This window comes from Dermacentor albipictus, chromosome 4 (genome assembly GCF_038994185.2).
Source record: "Dermacentor albipictus isolate Rhodes 1998 colony chromosome 4, USDA_Dalb.pri_finalv2, whole genome shotgun sequence".
Taxonomy (NCBI): Eukaryota; Metazoa; Arthropoda; class Arachnida; order Ixodida; family Ixodidae; genus Dermacentor; species Dermacentor albipictus.
In genome coordinates, this window is record NC_091824.1 from 69,243,670 (window position 1) to 69,257,316 (window position 13,647).

The 13,647-nt window shown below is 47.3% G+C and overlaps 1 protein-coding gene across 5 annotated transcripts in view; it reads right to left on the reverse strand.

The window, feature by feature from the left end:
• The window catches only part of LOC135902046 (atrial natriuretic peptide receptor 1-like), a 505,847-nt gene that overhangs the window by 405,513 nt on the left and 86,687 nt on the right, over positions 1–13,647 (reverse strand). The window contains exon 1 of one of the 5 annotated variants that reach the window (XM_065431930.1): positions 9,744–10,061. The exons of 1 other annotated variant lie outside the window; for it this stretch is intronic. The gene's annotated coding sequence lies outside the window, so the exon portion shown is untranslated. Of the gene's footprint in view, positions 1–9,743; positions 10,062–13,647 lie in introns of those variants that run through there. 3 more of the 5 variants (XM_065431931.2, XM_065431933.1, XM_065431932.1) reach the window with 3 other exon arrangements.

The following is a 13,647-nucleotide window of genomic DNA, read 5'->3' on the forward strand; positions in this document are numbered from 1 at the left end:
AGGTGGTGCCTTAGTTGGGACCACGCTGCAAGATATATACTCTACGGTTAGGACTCTTTTTGTTGGGATAGCCTTCGTCGTGTCGTGTCGTGCCGGTGACGACGGTGCGTATGCGGTCCACACGCGGATTATTTCAGGTCACATGATCTGCTGCGAGCGCAAGGGCGAACTGAATGCAAGCCATGAGAGCGCAATAAGCTAAGGCGACGAGGCAGTTGCTTTTCTTGATGAACGTCTTAGGACTCCACAGGGAGCCTTCATGCGTACACCTGCACCTTGTTTTAGTGTGGTGCCACACTTTGAAATGGCATATGCCACCATCCGCTAAATATGCTTGGTGAAACTTCGTACAAAATTTAGCAACGTCAAAATCAAGATGGCCAAGCGAACATTCAGACAAGCCACGTTGCCCGCGACCACTAGTGCCATGCAAACAATGACAGTTTTTCAATAAGCTTTACTGCCAACAAACCAGAAAAAGGGGCAAATGCTTCAGTAGAGAAACGTGCAGGATAGTATACACGAGCGAAACGGATAAAGACTTCGTAGTAAATAGTGACATTTCATACGTTAATTTGGTCACTTGGCGCAGAACGCAAAACCCAGTGCCCCCTTGCCCCTCCCGGAGTAGAGGGTAACGAATCAGCTGCAACCTAGCTAACTTCCTTGTCTTCTCTCTTCCACCCACAAAAAAGGCATATAGTGAATATGCGAGGCTCTACACACGACACGTTTACCGTATAATTGAACAGACCTAAGAAAGACATTCATTGTTACTGAACACTGCATGAAAGGCATTGAAATTTTCATAGCAAAGTGAAGGCTCCGCCGAAGCTTCTAGGGATGCCGCTCTTGTTACATGCAGGGGTGTAATGGCGGGGTACAGCACTCGAGGCGACTGCTGATCCACTTTCTTGAGCTCTGTCACTCGTTTTCGTGGTCGGCGGTCTTTCTCCGCTGGAGGCTCTGGCGCAACCAAGTTTCAATATGCGTTTGTCGACGAACACGAACTAGCTACGAGGCGCATGTGCTCTAGTGCGAGAGCTTTGTGGCATCTCATGGTTCAGATGGTGTGTTCGGTAGTGGAGCTGTGTCGCCTTTATGACTTGGCCGACGGTAGCAGGAAGCATTCGTCGCAGACATGACGCTGCTCGTCTCTTGTCGAGATGCATCGTTCCGTCCTGCCAGTTCCCAACAGCTTCGCTTAGACCACCTCGCGCAGTTCCTGCAATCTGCACTATATTAAAGCAAATGACCGGAAGAGGGTGATATCTAACAAACTACAAGTTGGATAGCTGGAGTCACCGCGAATCATCCTAATATAGTTGCACCTGCTCCATCCGCCTGTCCACCAGCTCCGCTTAACAACGGCCAATAACCCGACACACTCCGAGCTTGAAGTGTGGCAATGGAACTGTAGGGGGCTCCGAAAAAAGAAAGCACACCTCCAACAGTTTCTAGCATCCTCTTCTAACCTCCCAGCTCTCATTGCACTTCAGGAAACTCACGGACTAATCAGCTTCCCAGGTTATAATGTATGTCAGACCAATAAAGTCTCTCGCGCGACACGGCAATTCTGACGCGAAAGCACCTCACTGCCAATCACTCTCAATTCGACAGCGTCGATATAGAGCACGATTTTCTAGAAATTATTCCTCGCAAAAATAATGCATCTGGCCTTTACATTCTCAATATCTATAGTCGTCCGCAAGACAAACATCGCCGGTTTGACTCCCTCTTCGCACAAGCTATTGTCGCTGCCACCCACCACCCCCTCCTAATTATTGGCGATTTTAACGCACACAACCAGTTGTGGGGTCACTCCGTTTCTACTCTCAAGGGCAGAGCCCTATGAATCCACATACAAGACCACAGACTCACATTACATAACGAAACCGATGCACCAGCCAGGCTAGGCAACAGCGTAGCTAAGGACACCTCCCCCGATCTTACGCTTACACACAGAATCCAAAACGTCGCAAGGCACAACTCACAAGTGAACCTCGGTAGCGACCATTACATCATTACCATCACACTACAATTCAAACACAAACCCTTTGCACCAAAACCCGTCAGCCTTGCCAATTGGGACAATTTCCGAGAAGCCCGCCAGATATCAGCTCCCACAAACATTCAAGACACCTCAGAATGGGTTCAGCAACTACACTCAGACTTCCAGACGCACACTACCACTCTGCCTCCCGAAACCGCTCTCACTACGGTTGATTCCAAGCTTCTACACATGTGGGAAGCCAAACAGTATCTTCTCGAACGGTGGAAGAGGCGACGGCACAACCGAAGACTAAGACTCAGAATTGCTAAATTAGACCTCCATATCCAGGAGTACGCCACACAACTGGCCTGCCAGCAGTGGGGCCAGGTATGTGAAAGCATGCATGACAACCTCGCTAACAAGCGCACATGGCAAATCTTGAGACACTTATTAGACCTTACCACATCGCGCACACACCACAACCACAGCATAAACAAACTGCTACATCACAACGCATCTCAAAAACACAAAAGCAATCTCAACGGACCCTTCCACAACCTCCGCCATAAACATCTGCCTCTCGCTCAGAAGTATTACATGCCAAAGTACACTGGCGAACCCAACGAGCTACTAAGCGCCACTATCACGGAAGCAGAAGTTCGCCATGCCCTTGCCACCCTGCGCACAATGTCATCACCAGGCCCCGACCTTATTAACAACAAAATACTCCGCAATCTAGACGACGACTCCGTCACAGCCATTACGGCGTACTTTAATCACTGCTTTGACACTGGTACCCTCCCTAGTTCGTGGAAAGATGCCAGGGTAATTTTTATCCCAAAGCCAAACAAACCACTTAACACTTCTAATCTCAGGCCTCTATCACTAACCTCTTGTCTATAGGTAAAACATTCGGACACGTCATCCTTAACCGACTCAGTAAACACATGGAAGACAATCTTTATCTATCAATCTTTAACAATCTTTATCCATCAGAAATGGTATGTTTTCGAAAATCTCTCTCATGCCAAGATATCATGCTTCGAATGAAGCGTGACAAAATTACACCCAATAGTAGTCTAGATACGCAAGCAATTCTCAGTCTGGACCTCCACGGAGCCTTCAATAACGTTTCACATTCCGCCATCCTCCGAGAGCTTAATCGCATTGAGGTTGGCGGAAAGACGTGCGACTATATACGTGCCTTCTTAGCCAACCGTACCACAACCATACACATAGGCACAGAGCAATCCCCTTCGTACGCTTTAGGTAGCTACGGCACGCACCAAGGCTCAGTGCTCTCCCCTTTTCTTTTTATTCTATGATGCCGTTGGCGCGAGCATTGCGATCTATTCCTGATCTCAAGTTTTCTCTCTACGCCGACGACCTCACTCTTTGGACGACTGGCGGTTCCGATGGAGAGATTCAAGACACCCTACAGGCCGCAGCAGACGCCGTCGTGGCTCATGCCGGGGCTATGAATCTCACATGCTCCCCTCAAAAATCCGAGCTGCTGCTTCTACCATCCCACCGGGGGGCCGGAAAACACATGTATAGTATAGAGGTAATCCTAAACCACATCCCTGTTACTAGAGCGGACAGGCTCCGGGTGCTCGGTTTACACATTCAAAGCAACCGGCTCAACACATATACCCTACATACACTTCACACCACAGTCGATCACACCCTGCGCCTTCTAGGACGAGTCTCCAATAAACATGGCGGACTAAAGGAGGCCGAACTTCTCCGCTTGGTCCAAGCCTTCGTTATCAGTAAGATTACATTCGCAACACCATATCTACATTTCCTTAAATCAGAATCGGATAAAATCCACAATCTTTTACGCAAAATATACAAATTCGCTCTGGGTGTCCCCATACGTACTTCCACTGAAAGGCTAATGCTTACTGGCACGTTCAACCCACTTACTGAACTCACAGAAGCCCACCTCACATCCAAATATAGCAGACTTTCTAACACCGCAACAGGTCGACACATTCTACAAACTCTTTCTATCACTCCGGCACCCATCATCAAGACTAAGTACACCATTCCACATCACATACACGAGAACCTCAGCATCCTCCTACTTCCTAAAAACATGAACCCTGTGCACCACAAACAGCGCAGGGGGCAGCGAGCAAAGGCTCTCCAAAAACAATTCTCGACCTCAAAAGACGTGCTCTATGTTGATGCCGTCAAATATGGGAACAGAAACCATTATGCAATATCAGTCATTAACTCTCACGGTAAGGGCGCTGCGGCCTCCTCCATTCCTGGCTCTTCCACGGAAGAGGCGGAGGAGGCAGCCATAGCCCTGGCCCTCACGATCCCAAATTCATCAGTGCGACTCCAAAGCAGCCATATATAACTTGGGAGTGGGCAGGGTCTCTAAGCCAGCTCTTTCCATCCTCTTGGCCCATCCTTTCCATCAAACTGTGGCATTAATCTGGACTCCCGCTCATGCGGGCCTTGCCGGAAACGAGGCGGCTCATGCCAGTGCCCGAGGATTTACAGTCCGGGCTCAAGCATGTGTCGGACCTCGTCACGGAGGAGGCGACGATTACAGCGCGGGATCAGCTTATTACCTACCACGACACCTGCACACATTACCGATTATACCGTTTAACCTTTCCGCCACTCATGATCAAATCCTCGCGCATGTGTTAAGTTCTGTGGCGAGAGCTGCAAACTCGCACCTTTCTCTCCCCTTACCTCCTTCACCGCGTTCATCCCTCCATTTACCTTTCTCCCGCTTGTAAATTCTGCGTCTCTCCCATACGAATACATCGTGTGGGGGTGCCCTAAGCACCCCCTTCCCAATTTCCTCAAGCAATTAATAACTAGTGAGGAGCAGTGGGAGGCTGCTTTGCGCAGCTCGAGGCCCGACCTTCAGGAGGCCATCCTGGAGTGGGCTGAGAGGATAGGGAAGGCCTACTTCAAGTAGTTCCTCCCCCACCCTCCATTCTGTTGCCCCCTTCCCTTTAATGAGGGATAAATAAAGTTTTTCATCATCATTAAACGAGCGTAGGAGGAAGCGCCAAATGCGCGACCGTTGCCATCTCAAACTTAAACTGACATAACGTTAGAAATGGTGCATCTGGTCAATGCCAAGTAACCATAAAAAAAGGTCACGTAATTTTAGTCTTTTTCACGAAATTAGGCAGCTTTAAGTTGACCGTCGTGTACTGCTAGATCCACTCACGTTTCAATTGTTCAGCCATTGCAGAGAGCTACAGCTGGTTTCACTTTTTTATAAAGGCGTGCCTCGAACGCCACTGTCGCCCAATCAGCATAGCTTCAAAGCCTCAATTGGCTAGCAAGCGGCGCGGGGCCAGCGTTTCAGGAAGTACAACCACTGCCCAGCGGGTTCTGCCATCCGACACTAGCGCAACGGAAACCGCTGTGCGGCTGTGTGCAAGTTGTTAGGATATATGCTGGTCTGAACGGGCAATGTATGTCGAGATAAAAAGGCACACGGCACTTCCAAGCCCTGATAAACCATAGAATCTTGTGTATTACGCTGTCTATGTAAGCCGGATGTGCACGAAGCCATAGAGTGACGCGACGGTGGTGATTATAACTGTGGCACCGGCTACGACGGTTTAAGAGTATCGTTGCAGTAAATGTTCACCATTAGGCAGATTGCGTCACTGCTATGTATAAAATCCCTTTTGCGAGCACTGAAACTAGTAATAACACATCATTCCGTTATGCGAACTTTTCTTTCGAAGAGCTCCGCACCAGGCCCACCCCTTTAGGACCATAAACGAGCTCAGATATCTCCCTTTCCGCAAGGCAGGCTTACCAAAAAGGAGATGCTCCTTTGACGTGTGCCGCTCCGCGTGAGTGCCTTTGCGGTATATGCCCCTTAGTGCAAAGGCCCGTGGAATACCCACGCGTCTGAGCTATAAGCCCGTCAATTACAACCTCCCCACCGCCACCACCATCATCATCCGTCACTTGACCTATCAACGTCATTTCAAGTGGCTTCTAGCTTTTGCTTGCTTTGCACAAACTGTCCTCGCGTTTGGCCGTACATCATGGCAGGAGAAGCGTCTATAGCACGCTCAGCCACGCCGCACGCTAGGCCATGGAGAAAGAAAGTTCAACAAGAGCGGGCACTTCCGTAAAGCCCAGCGGCCGAATCGATTGTAGCGCTTCCAGTTTCGGTTACGGGCGCTCGCGTTTCGAACGCTGGCTGGAACGCGTTATGGCGGCTGCGCTGATGGCCGCAACAATTTTTTTTTACTTTTACTGTTTGACCACGCGCGGTCTTGGTGCAGAATAGCGTTAAGGGCTTCGTGTAGGAGAAAATGCGGCGTCGGCGCTCCGCGTCGACCGCCTTTTCGCGAAAGATCATTCCTAACTACGCATACCCAACCACGCTTCTATCCCTAAAGACGATGACCAAAACGACAACATGGTGAAAGCTGGAGCCAACGTTTCGACAAGTGGACTTCTTCATGACTCAACTTTTTCAAGTCCCTGTTTTCCCTGGATTTCTATCGCTGAAGTTTCTCATACATTGTCTTCCATTCTTTACAACGTTATTCCTCGGAATGTTGAAATTGACAGCCCACAAACAAAATGAAAAGAAACACCTACAGCGCATACCTTTTATGTTAGATACCCTCGGTTATAAATGTTGTATGTTCAAAATAATAACAGGAGATCCGCCCACGCTAGAGGCCGCGTTTCAACCAGAAAGCCCGCCTTCGTGCATAGCGTTCACCGCCAGCGTTTCACGGTAGACATTACGGTTACATAAGCTGCTGTTGCCGGGAACAGTGAAAAGCAGTCGGGAATATTTGAATGCTATCGGGTGTTCCACTCTTAAAGGCGAAATTCAGGTGTCTTCCAAACGTTTTATTAAGAATGATTGTGAACGATCTCTACAAGCCTCCATCGAATCTGTGTCACGCGCAATTACAGTATATAATATAGACGCCATACGCCTTGTGAAATTAGTAAATGTTTATTTTGCTCTGTATAAATGATGATTCCGGGTTTTTTTGTACATTCATCGAACGTTGTGGCACCAGATAAGCAGTAGTAGCTCCCGTACGAATCTCCACCGGACGGCATGAGCAGGAAAAGGTAAAGTACAAACATGTGTCATTGTGGCATTTAGACATTATAGAAATACTGCGTATGGAGGCGAAACGTGATAAAGTTGAGAATGGGCGGCATTACAAACAAAAGCAATTCGCTTTTACATGACGTGGAATATACGCGACTCATCCCAAACAATACCATACATAAAGCATGAAGAAAACATTCTATTTCCAAGCATTCCTTCATTCCCAGTCCTTATTTCCTGCACTTTAGGAACACAAATACACAGGCGACTGCGCGTTTCCAAAACAACTTGGCCTCAGCCGACGCGATGGTACGCTACGTGCACAGAGGTGACCACAGCACAGGCTCTCAGCCAGGCCATGCTAGACTCTCTCAGAATGCCTTCTACTCGCACTCAAGACAAATGCATTGGTGCGAAACACCCGCCGTGGTTGCTCAGTGGCTATGGTGTTGGGCTGCTGAGCACGAGGTCGCGGGATCGAATCCCGGCCACGGCGGCCGCATTTCGATGGGGGCGAAATGCGAAAACACCCGTGTGCTTAGCTTTAGGTGCACGTTAAAGAACCCCAGGTGGTCAAAATTTCCGGAGTCCTCCACTACGGCGTGCCTCATAATCAGAAAGTGGTTTTGGCACGTAAAACCCCAAATATTATTATTATTTGTGCGAAACATGTTTCCTGTCGTTCAGAAGACAATTTTCGCGCTACAAGTTCCAGGTTTTTGATCTCCTCGGCGTTATCTTTTGAACCGTTCTAACGGAGCAAGCTACACTCCCATGTTATCATTCTTGCCAATCGCTCGTAGCGTTTTGCACAAGCGTGAGTACCTACCTAAAAAAGGTATATGTTGTTGCGGGGCCATAAAAAACGTCACGAACTTGTCCCATTATAGGATTCAGTACACGCCAAACTATGTCACCACGGCCGAGCTGCTTTTCGCTAACTGCGTGACAACGCCAGGCGCGGCGAGCGCGCCTCAAAATTATCCCAAAAAGTAACAATTAATTACAATCATGTTGGGGATCAGAGAAAGCGTCGCGAACTTGTCCCAGCAGGATTCAGTAGACACAAAAGTAGCGTTGTCACCACGGCCGAGCTGCTTTTCGCTAACTGCACCACAACGCCAGTCGCGGCGAGCGTGAATGAAGATTAGCTCAAAACCTAACGCTATTATTAATTACGATCATGTTAAAGGGTCAGAGACCACCTAGGGTTCTTTACCATGCACCCAAAGCACGGTACAAGGATGCGTGGCCGTCAGTCCCACTCGATTACTGGTACAGAGTGCTGAAGGATACGTTCTGTTCATAAGCAATGCGGTGCTCTTAAGATGCAGCCCCGCAGGCATCCTTTATATTTCACGAGTGACTATACCTAATTAGTATCCAACCTTTTTGCTCAATTCCGATATCCCAGTGTTCCACGACAAGCTACGAGGAGCGCCCCAGTACATGGCCTCGAAATGATGTCTGCCGTAAGGTTTATCGTCCGTCGTAATCATGAAAAGCGCGTTTCTTGTCCGTTCCAGCGCGAATGCCTTTCCTAGCGATCTTTCAATCACCTTTCCCTGCGTAAACTGAGCCCGTCTGCAACGTTCCTGAGCGGATCACACTGTCTAATGACCTACCATCGCCAAGAGCGTTTTCCCTTTACTTACCACTCTTTGTGTTAACGCTAATAAACCGCTGGTTTATTACAATTAACACAATGAGTGGTAAGTGGCTGTCTGTCCTACGCTTTGCTAGAACTGCCCAATCCCGCTGCTTGCTGGCACATTTGAACTTGCGCGCACGTTACACAAAAGACAACTGAAAGACACAGAACGGGCACTTTGTGCCAAGCGCGCACTTGTTCAAACCTGCAAGCAAGACTCAACTACTCACGGAACTTCTTTTTAGGCCCCTACTTCCTCTTTATATGAACAAGATCAGCTACACTAGTATACTCTCTTTTATACTGCCCCGTTTTACCGCTGCAACTCCAAATATTCGCTACATCGCTCGTTTCACAGCCCTTAGAATTTTGCCGAGCTTCTGCGCTACTCTTAAAGCTTCGGCCCCACGTAGATTTTTTTATCAGCTTTAGCCTAATAGAAGTGTAAAGCATTCTTCGATCGATTCCAACAATGTGTATAGAAGCCAATAGTTTTCATAAGTTCGCCCGAGTCACCATGCTCCCTGTTTCAGTGAACCACTCGCCTCTATAGAAACACTCGAAAGCTCTTTTCAAATCGCACAAGTGCGCGGCAAGCTGACTGGGTAACACTGGACATCTCAGAAGGCATAACCTTAAAGCCACCATCGTCGACACATGCGATAACAGACACGTGCAATTTTAGTACGACAAGCTCAGAATATTCAGAACGTTTGAAGCGCGCGGATTGGCATACGACCTCTCTTGCTTCCAACATGAAGGTCTGATGTAAACAAGGCTCAGAGACGCAACTGACCCAATCGCTTTCACCAAGTGAACGGCGCCCGGCTGTACGAATACAAAACCAGCGCGCGTAGGAGTGAGCCGTCACTTTACATCGTCGCCATCGTCAGTGTGTTCTTAGTGCGGCGTTTGCATTCTCAGGAGGTATGTTTAGGGCGATGCATTTTAAGTGGATAACTCGACCTGCAGGAAACCGCGAGGACAGCAGCACTGGACTGCATGAGGGACCTTACCTTCGTGTACGACGCAGGCATAAGCCCGGATGAAGGCCGCGGATACACTCGTTTCAAATGGTCTCGTATTTCGGGGCTGGTAGTAGCTGCAGCTTCTTCACCTCGTGAACAGTCCGGCACGCAACGCTTGTTCGACACCCCGCGTTCCATTTTCCACGGCACACATCGAGCGTGGGTTAGAATAGCGACGCTGGGAAGCCATTTTGAAAACGCACGTCCAGCAAGCGATGACGCACTGCCTGTCAACTGCCGCGAACTGCGCAAACGGTCGGCGCGTAGCAGGTGGCGGCAAACTCTGTGCGGGGGCCTGCAAAGTTATCTGTATGATCTGTCGAGGCGAGTGTTCGGCGTCACGCGGGACCGTGTACGGACGTCGCATAATCGGCGCGTGTGTCCGTCGATGCAGGTTTATCAATGTCAGCATAGAGAAGGAAATTGTGCTAGCACGAAGTAGGAGCTCGGGATCAAACGCGAAGCAAACGCATCGCGGCACAGAAAAAATTGTCTCGGGGCTCACGCTGTCAACTGCACCTCAAATGATGTCGATTGATTTCATTTATCCTACTCTTTTTATTCATACTTCAAGGGTCCCAGAGGAATATTACATGAAGGGTACGCCAAAAGAGGCAGTGAGATTCTCATTTAACATGTTTAGTAATGACTCTCTGTTGTTGTTTGAAACTGAGCGCAATCTGTTAACATGGCAATGTAGGCGAGTAGGTTTTTCCAGTATTGTGCCGTATGCAGAAAAAAAAATACTTCTGGGAGGTCTTTGTACGGGTGCGCTAGGTATATAAGGTGTTAGTATGGCAATTGCGAGATGTCCAATAGGCTGGTTTGATGAATGCGTTGCCTGGTGGCAAGGAATAGAAAAAATTATGATGAAGACACAAAAACACAGTTTTACGACAAAAGCTAATTAAAAGGAAGGTCAAGCAGAGATTTTACGAATTTATACTGATATTGTTCAAGTAATAAGAGAATGAATCTTGAGGTATGGTTCCGGTTGGATTCAAGCATACTTGTAACGTTAGTTTCATGAGGGTCAAAAATGGTATTTGAATACTCAAATTTAGCACTTACGTGTGTTCATAAGCTAGTAGTTTTGTGATTGCAGGGGCTAAGGCGACGTTACAATGAAGCTAACCGAGGACTGAATTAGCATAATTAGTAATGTTGATAACATGTTGTAAATATGTTAGATAACAGGAAATTTGAACACCTCGGTACCCAATGATGTTAGTAGCGGTTATAGGACAATTATATAGGGTGATATTGGAGGCTATATAACATTACGTCGGTGAGAATACATTACAAATATTTTGTTAATATTGATGGGCATTAGCCAGTTGGTGCAGCAGTCCTGTATTTTTATAAGATCCCTCGACGAAACGGAAGAACGACACAGGTTAGCTACGGGGTGGCATAGACCACGGTCGCCTGCAAGAAGTGTGATGACAGTATCAATGTTGAGTGGCAGGTCGTTAATATAAATTGAAAAGAGGAGAGGGCCTGGTACAGTACCTTGAAAACGCCACAGTGCACACGTGAGAGGAGAGACCTGCAAGAATTAGCAACAACAAACTGCCGGCGATCAGTTAGGAGCTCACAAATCCAGTTAAACACAGACGGATCACAGTTAAGGCATCGTAGCTTGAGTAGTAAGTGACGGTGGGGAACTTTATCAAAGGCTTTTTTAAACTCAAGAAACAGATCATCAACGGGAACGTAATTATCAAGGTGCGAGTGAATTTCATGAGGGAACAGAGCGAGTTGGGCTTCAAAAGTGTGGTCGGGAAGAAATCTATGCTGATTGTGGTGAAAAAAAGTTGTTAAAAAACAGGAAATGCGCTACTGGCAACGGCTATGGGACGATAATTGTTTGGTGGTGACCGGTTATCTTTCTTGCACTCTTAAAACTGTTGCACCCTTTGGGGTGTAAATTTGTCCCACAACAATAATCGTCATCTGCCTTGCTTGCGTTTCCTTTCCTGAAAACTCGGCGCTCGCTACTTTCCTGTCGAGAATGCTGCGTCACACTGATAACGCGCATGCCGTTCGTGACTGGGAAGTACCGGGCTCGCAGCGTTAAAGAAAGGAAACGCGGGCAACACGCATGACGATTATTGTTGTGGGACAAGATACGCCCCAAAGGGTGTAAATTTTTCTAAGAGTGTGACTACAAGAAAAACTTTTACAATCCACCAGCCTGCTGGAACTGATCCTGTATTGAGAGATTGCTAAAATACGAGTGATAAGATAAAACTAGTCACTTGTTGCTGTTATTGAGCACTTTAGCGTTTATACCATCAGTTCCAGCTGATGGCGATTTTTTCATCAATGACGTTAGCAATACCAATCGAGAAAAAGGTGACAAAGCTCATCAGGGGATGCGCAGAGGACGGGAATGAAGGAAGGTTCTCAGTGGATTCGCGGGTGGAGACAGAGTAAAACGTAGTATTTAGTACAATATACGATTTATTCTCTAGGTATAGGGCAGCCATTAGTATCGGTAGAAGTTTATAGTCCACAATCAACTCAGAAGGTGTAAGAAACGGGTAACCTAGGGTTCTCTTGGCGTGCACATAAAAATGCAAGAGCGTTTTTTTTTCTGCTTATCGCTTATCGCAATGCTCAGACTGGGGATCAAATTCACGACTTTCTAGTGAACAACAGACAAACATAGGCACTGACGCATCGTGCAGACCAAACAGTAACACGACGAAGCCCAGAAAACAGCCGTGGTTGCTTGGTGGCTTTGGCGTTACGCTGCTAAAGAACGAGGTCGTGGGATCAAACCTCGTCCTCGGCGGCCGCATTTCGAGATGGGCGAAATGCAAAAACACCCTTGTACCGTACATTGGGTGCACGTTAAAGAACACCAGGTGAACAAAATTACTTCAGAGTTCCTCACTACGGCGTGCCTCGTAAGCAGAGACTGTGGTTTTGGCACGTAAAAGCCGAGAATTATTTCTGTTTTATTAAAGTCCGGTACGGCACGAGCGCTATGTGGGGAAAAAAAATTACAGGGTCTCTTAAGATCTCTCTGAAGAGGTGAACGGCGAAAGCCTATTTTGCCTCCTCTTAGCATTCGCCTCGTTCTCTTTCTCTTCTTTCTTTTAGACATTACTGCTCGCTACTAAGCATTTTTAGTCATTTGTAATCAATTGTGGTCGTTACAAGCCGTCGTTAGAGATGTTGGTCATATCATAGTCATTAGCAGTCGTTACAAGTCATTTCAGTCGTTATTAGCCATTACTGGTCATTATTAAGCCTTTTAGTCATTTCTAATAAATTGTAGTTGTTACAATTCATCGTTAGATATATTGGTCATTTCATAGTGATTACAAGTTCTTTCCGTCATCGTTAGTCATTACTGTTCACTAGTAAGCATATTTTGCCATTTGTAATCAATTTTGATCGTTACAAGCCGTCGTTAAACATATTGGTCCTTTCGTAGTCATTTGTAGTAATTACAAGTCATTAGTAATCATTATTCGTCATTACTATTCATTATTACCCTCTTCGAATCTCTATTATAACGTTATCATTCATTAACTGTCACTATCAATCATTTTTCATTCTTTAATCTGTCTTTAATCTGTCTTCATATGGCGTGATGACGCTTCGGCGGACACTCAGGCAGTCAGGTCTGCTGACACAAACTTCACCATGAGCCTAGAAAGGCTTTCGCCTTAATAAAAGGTTGCGCCTGCTCGGCGTGATCTCCGCCGATTGTATTCGGAAGAAAACACCAGCCACCGCCTAGCGGAGTCGTTTCTTGCTTCCCGCGGTAGTGTGCGAGAGCGATGCATCCGACACGGCCAACATTGTGCGTTAGCACGATAGCATCGTACATGCGGGTCACGTTCTCTAGTGCGCACGGGATCAACAGTGTGAACTC